Genomic DNA, 6774 nt, shown 5'->3' with positions numbered 1-6774 from the left:
CCCTTATGATCTTGAGTTATTTGTGAGGCTGAATCAATGTATGAGATTTTATCTTAAGTAGAAACAACCTGGAAGATAATTAAAAAGGAATCAGCTCTCTTCAGTGGGGAGACAGAGCAATTGTGGCAAAGACATGAGGGCCAAATGCATGGCATGAACTCTAGACAGAAAAACCTAAACAGGAAGCAATGCATGGAGTCCCTGAAGAGGGGACAGCTGGCAAGCACAGAGTCAAGAATTTAGGTCACCAAATGCACATAATAAAAATAACCCAAACCATCCAAAGGTTTCAGTTTTTCTTGCAAAGCCACTTACATGTTAAATTGGAACATTTGCTTTCCTCAAACCTCAGGAAAAGTACCTGTTCTTCCATTATAAGCAATTTAATCCTTATTAAAAATTAACATATATCCTTTGATAGGCTTTTGCACAGATGTTTATGTGTATTTGCTTTTTTGAACCACCCTCTGGAATGTTTCATGTCCTCCTTGTTATCTGTATAGGCCAGCACTTTGTAAAGGAAATTAAAAAAGAGGAGATAGCAGCAGGGAGCTGTACAGAGCTGTCTAAGCTCATTCTGGGGCTGAACCAGATCTAGTTCAACTTCAGTGACATATTGAATATATAGCCAAACAATGCTCTCCTCCTTCTCTCAAAAAAAAAAAAAAAAAAGGAAAAAGAAGTGGGAGAGGAGACTTGGTGGAGTGTTCTGGTTCAGGAACTTGACATCTGGCCAGGTAGGAGCTTCATCAATTAGAGCAGAGCAAAACAGAAAGCTCTGTAGAGCCATCTGAGAGTTCTCTAAATCTTCCTTTCCCTAAGAAATTCTTTGATTCCACAGGGCACAGAGATACAGCACAGAACTACACTGACAAAATCAGAAAACAAGTTTCAAATTATTTTTTTCAGACACACCAAGGCCTTTCCTGTGCTCAGGAATTTATGGATGACTCAAAACCAAAAATCACTGGGAAAACATTTTTCTCTTGAGCGTTTCTGATGAACAGCAGTTGTCTTGCTTTCACTGTCTAAAAATGACACCTCTTTAAATACATCCCTCCAAAAAAGATACGGTAACTTGTTGCTTTTTTCCTAATTATTGCAGAAGCAAGTGTCCCTAGAGCTTTTCAGTGCCAAATCTCTTACTTCCCAGGAGAAAACAAACATAATAAAAACCAAAACAGCATCAAAAAAAGAGCTCATTTGAAATAAGCACTAACTGCATAATCTCCTGGCTTGACAGTTACATTTCTTTCTTTGTGGAAAGGGTATTTATGAGCCATAGGGCAGCTGCTTTCATTTTGCTCCTGTCTCTTTGATTCCAGAGAGATTTTGCATGTAATGCATTTCACCAGAGAGGTGCTGTATGGCCTGTGTCTCAAGCAGTTAGGGTTAAAAAAGATGATCAGGTGATGTTATTTCCTTGGTAGATGCGACAGATAAATGGAAAAGCCTTGAGTGCCCACACTGATAAGGGCTCTGTCACATCAGGGAATAAGGAAAAGTGCAGTATTCCTGGAGGTGCTTTAAATTGCATTTTCATTCTGACCTACTTTTCCAGCAGTTTTAAAGGTTTGTTTGGTGATGACAAGGGTGAAACTAAGAGTGACTGATAAGAAATCTACCTTAGGAAAATTAAGCCTAGCTAGTCCTGGTGGCTCTCACTGAAAATAATGCCAGATTTACTATAATTCTTCATTCATATTTATTTAGTCCTATCACTCTAAATCTTGCTACTCTGAGCATTATCTGCAGGAGCCTGGCAAAGATTGCAAATAACACTTTATCATCAAAAAAGCCCCTTTGCAGTAGAAGTTCTCCAATTTTAGCTGTGGCAATCACTTAAAAATGGGATTATTGGTGACGCAGGATTGTCTTTTGGGCCTGATCTTGTATCAGTTATGACTGTGATAACCTCTTCTAGGATCTTGTCTGATGTGAGTGTGCAGCTCTTCTCTTGCCTTCCCAACATTCAGAAGTGCAAGCTTCCAAAGCATTCCAGCTGCTGACCACAGCCCAAGTTCATTCCATAGGACTCCAGATCCTATGGGATCTCCAGACCTTTCCACAAGATACTTTGCCTCCTGCAGTGGAAACCAATTTCATCCCATATCCCCTTTTCTCTCCAACATGGGAGAAAGAGATGAACTTTCTAGAGCACCTTGCAAGGCTTGGCTAATCTCTCACAATCCTTTGAGGTGCCACCTGACGCTTGAACAAATGAAACACAAGAAATTCTTGAATACTAACCAGACTTCATCAAAGCACAGAAAACACATCCTAAGGATGAAATAAAAACAGGAACTTGGTGAAAGGGATCCCTAAAGTATTCCATGCCAAATCCCAGCAACCAGAAAAAGGAACAATAGGTTGTTTCCATTTACTTGTCTTCTCCCTGAATAGCCATAAAATCAGTTCCTGCTGATTTCAGCAGTTTCCTCTGTCTCCAACATCTAAAGGGATTGAGGTTCTCTAGAGCTTTTGATTCACTTTTAAATTCCAGTCCCAGGAAGCATAATTTTGTATATCATCTCCATTAAACAAACTGGGCTGCAATTCAGTCAGGACTTTCCAGTTCTAAGTCCTCAAGTTGATGGTCTCAGACAGTTTATAGACTATAACATGGGGTTAGCAAGAAGCTCAATACCTGCATTTACATAATTACTCTTTAATTATGCTAGACTTTTTCAGGCAGAATACTCCAAATATGTGTATGTCTTTAAAATGTCTTTTAAAATAACCCCAGCTAAATGAGAAATAAAAAGAATAATTTATTCAAAGGGGTTTTGTATGGTTTGCTTTGATATTAAACCTTCAGATAGTGCTGTGGATAGGGATTTTAGTAAAGGAAACCAAACTGTGGCTACAAAGTACTTGCGTTCCAAAATAATGAAAGATATAAATTTGAGTGGACTAACATCCACAACATTTACATGACTTGAATAGCACCTAGATAAGCACTATAAAATTAGAATACTTCCTTAAACAACTGCATTATATGGAAACATTCCTACTGAGGTATAAATTGGCACTGTAAAAAGAGCAGCAGGTGCTAAAGCAAATCCCACACTCATTTATTCAAGATGAAAACTTGCCAAACCACATACATGTCAAATTTGCTGCTCCCAGTAATACTGGGAACTGTTCTATTAAGGGCTGACTTTCTCAGACAGAGAAACCCTGTGTTGATTTCCTGCAGTGAGGCACAGCCAACTGGACCTGCAGTAAAATGAGTGTCTTCCAAGCGTGCGAAGCGCTGACCATTTGCTAAGCCCCATGTGGTACCAGGCACTTCTCCAGAACCAGGGAGTGGAGCAAAGTGATTATGGGATTCTGTGACTGATGGCTCCATCACTTGTCTGAGATTCATGGCTCACATAGCCACGCTTCAGTGATGGGTAGTGGTGTGTCTGCAGAAAATGCAAAGGAATTTGCATTTTAATGTGGCTCAGCCATCAGCAGAAAAGGGTTAAGGCTAGTCATCTTAATTTGCAGCATGCAAAATAAGTGCCTAAAGACAATAGCCACAGCCTGATGCTATGTGTGCTGATTTAATATGGCATCTGAGCCTCTACTGTGGAAAAATCCTCAGTGGTCTGGTTAAACCACATAGCCTCAGGCTCCCTAACTTTTAGGTATCTGTTCACACTGAGTCTCAGCTTTCTGCTGTTCCCTTTCACTGTTTCTTCTGTTGCCTTTGGCTATCAGCTTGCTGCGTGCTTTAAAAAGGCAGCATTGCCTCTAAGGATATTTCAGGCTTTTCTTCTTTGCAAGATTAGACAACCTCCACTCTATTCCTGAGCTAGAGGAAAAAGGCTATCCTTTTAGCCTTTCTATCCTTTTAAGGACTAATATCCCCTTGTTCCTCTATTCCCTTCCTCTTATTTACAGTGGCCATCGGTTCAATACTTTAAGTGCTCTCTTTTCAGAATACAAAGGCTTAAACACCACTCATCTAGATTCTAAAATAGTGTTTCACCCTGCTGCCTTATGTGAAAGAACTTGGATTTTAGTGGCTAGCTTTTCTCTCTTGCCAACATCCTCCTGCATCTTTCCTGAGGATATGGTTCCCCTTCCACAATCCTTTTTCATTGGGTTCTGCAGCTTCCTTTGAGACAAATGAAATGGGCTGTGCCTTTCAGCCCTGCAGTCCAGCTACCCATGAAAGAGGCACTAGAGGCTTTTTGGGGTGAAGCATTTTGTCATAAGGAAACCATGGTTAGGGAAGACATATTTCTAGACATATTTCTCTTTTCTCCACACAAGTAATAAATCATGAGTACAGATACTTTCCATGTAAGTCATCATATTTAAAGTTATGTAGCTTATAGACACTGAGAAGGTCCCTGAAGTTGCCCATGGCCTGGTCTTAGTGAGGGGAACATATCTACTGTTTTTTTTCACAAGGTAGGTTCTAAGATATGGCAATATTTCTCTAACTTGTTGAGTCACAGTAAAAAAAAACCCCAAAACTGGACTAGAGCAGGGAACTAGCTATCACATCACAATCAAGAATGTGTGCTGTCCACTGTCCTTTGCTCCCTCCACATCTTGAAATCAAAAAAAGATGGAAAATTATATTAGCAGAGACAATCACTGAGCATAAGAGAAGCCAAAGAAAACATTCCAACGCCATTCACCTTCCAGGGTTTAGATGACTAAGAAAAAGACTTTTAAAAGCAAAATTTTCTTCCCTCTAGGCTAGTTTACATGAGCAAAAAATCCCAGAACTTTGAAACCACATGGAAAAGCATTAAAGCAAATAAATTGTTGCAAGACCAGAGAAAAGAAGCCTGGTTCCTGCTGTTGCAAGTGAGAGAACTCTGGAAACTGTCTCATTATGTTATCAATATTGATCCTGGAACCAGTCAGGATTTTCCCTTTGCTAGTTCTTCAGAGAGGCTTTTCCAGGGCTCTTTTCTGCTGGTTAGCAGTTTTTCTCCCATTTATGAGCCTAAATTATTATCTTTATTTCACCATTGCTTTGTTCCTGTGCGCTTTACTTCTCTGTTTCACAGCTTCTTCCAAATAAAACCACCATCCTGGATCTTTGTCAACTGGCAATTTGAGACTGATTTCATTTTAGACCTGGTCTAGGGCCCATTTAAGTCAACAGGAGCCTCTGCTGAGTTCAGTATGCTTTCCAAGTGGGCCTTTATAGGCTATCCCTGCAGTCAGCTGGAAATAAGAGGTCTATGTTGATAAACCACTGTGCCTAACAGAAGTGTACTCTGACTTACAGACTGCAGAATCCTTCATTTACCAGCTTGTGTTGGTCAGTGAAGGAAGGATAGACAGGGAGGCAGAATAGACAATATTTTGTTAAAAAGAAAGATCTCACAGACAAAAAGGAAAGGCGCTAAAACTAAACAGCAAGTGCAGTGGGACACTTCCTTATGAAGGCATTATGGTTACATTACCTCTGGAATTATTTTACTGCCATTTGTCTTCATTTCACTCCTCTGCTCTCTTGAGCACCACACAACACAAACATTCCTGAAAAAGAAAAACACACAAATGCTCTTTTCCTGTTCTTTTCATTCATACACACTTTTTTTAATCACCTGGAAGAGGGAAACCCTCTAATTCTCCCAAGGTGACATTACCATCGATTACATTTAACTATTTCAAAAAAGTAGGGCTATTTTATTGTTATCAAATACATATAAGGGGTCCCACATTCCAGATTTTTACAGCTTTTCCTAAGTGTCACTTCACAAAGCCATAATTTACAGTTATAAAGCAATCATTTGGCTTGTAGTGATAAAACCACTATACCATAAGAGGTAAAAAAAAATACACTTTTAGAAGTAAACACAGCTACTGTCAGTGGCTTGACTGACCAATGTTACAGACTGCAGAAAGTCAAGTGATGATCCATGCAGATAAAGTAGTCACATGATATGAAGCAACAGATGTTGAAGGACTGCAAAAGTAGCTTGAGACACAAACAACCTCTGGGAAAAAGATTGGCTCACTTTAGGATTTAACATGACCTAAACCCAACACAACAGAAGGGAAAGTAGAAATGGTGTGAGCTGGAACATCACAGTGGTAAATTAAGCCCCAGCAACTCAAAGGATACAAAATCCACACTAACTCAAAAATTCCTCAGCAGTTTTCCCAGAAGAGTTAGGATTGTTTGTTCCCTTCCTCTGTAACACCACACTCAACTAAGGCCTTGATTTAACTATTTAAATGTTTGCAATCATTAACCTTTCAATAAAAACACAGCTTCAGCTTATTAAGCTCATTAGCCTGTAACAAATGAAGCTTTTGAACATGCCAAGAAGCAAAATATAACTGGATTCAGAAAGCAATTAGATGCATTTGGAGAGGATGATAGGTCTCTTGAGGACCGTTCAGCACAGAGATGTGGATGCAGTCTCTGATTCAGGAGGTCCCTAGGCTGCAGGGTGGTTGGTTATATCGAGGGAACACCACACTTGTTTTTCTGGCTCTTACTCTCTCCCTTACTCTGTGGCCTCTGGCTCAGGTGGTTCTTTGATCAGAGCCACTGCAGTTCTTCTTATGTACTATTAATGCATGGCCAGCAGCCTCACACAGGGTCAAAGTAGCTGAGAGGAAGCAGGAGAAAGCTTTGGTTTGCACCTTACAAACTGAGCAGAACAAACACTAGAGCTGAAGCTCTACACAAGTCTTGCTGTTGACCAAAGAATGAATGTTACTCATGGAATATGAAAGCTTAGTCAGCAGCAGCTGATACCAGAGTAATTATCAACCACACATAGCTGTAACAAAGCATCCAAAGTC

At 39.9% G+C, this 6774-nt stretch overlaps 1 long non-coding RNA gene across 1 annotated transcript; it reads right to left on the bottom strand.

Moving 5' to 3' along the window:
* Nucleotides 1-3239: 3239 nt before the first annotated feature.
* LOC146435179 (uncharacterized) lies at nucleotides 3240-6162 on the bottom strand. The gene is made up of 3 exons (XR_014853071.1): nucleotides 6101-6162; nucleotides 5421-5496; nucleotides 3240-3410 (listed from the first exon to the last, which is right to left on the bottom strand). It is a non-coding gene; the product is annotated as an uncharacterized LOC146435179 (long non-coding RNA).
* Nucleotides 6163-6774: the final 612 nt, after the last annotated feature.

The sequence above is a fragment of the Lichenostomus cassidix genome, chromosome 6, assembly GCF_008360975.1.
Source record: "Lichenostomus cassidix isolate B80296 chromosome 6, HeHo_3.0, whole genome shotgun sequence".
Classification (NCBI taxonomy): domain Eukaryota; kingdom Metazoa; phylum Chordata; class Aves; order Passeriformes; family Meliphagidae; genus Lichenostomus; species Lichenostomus cassidix.
This window is presented reverse-complemented; position numbering and strand designations above follow the sequence as displayed.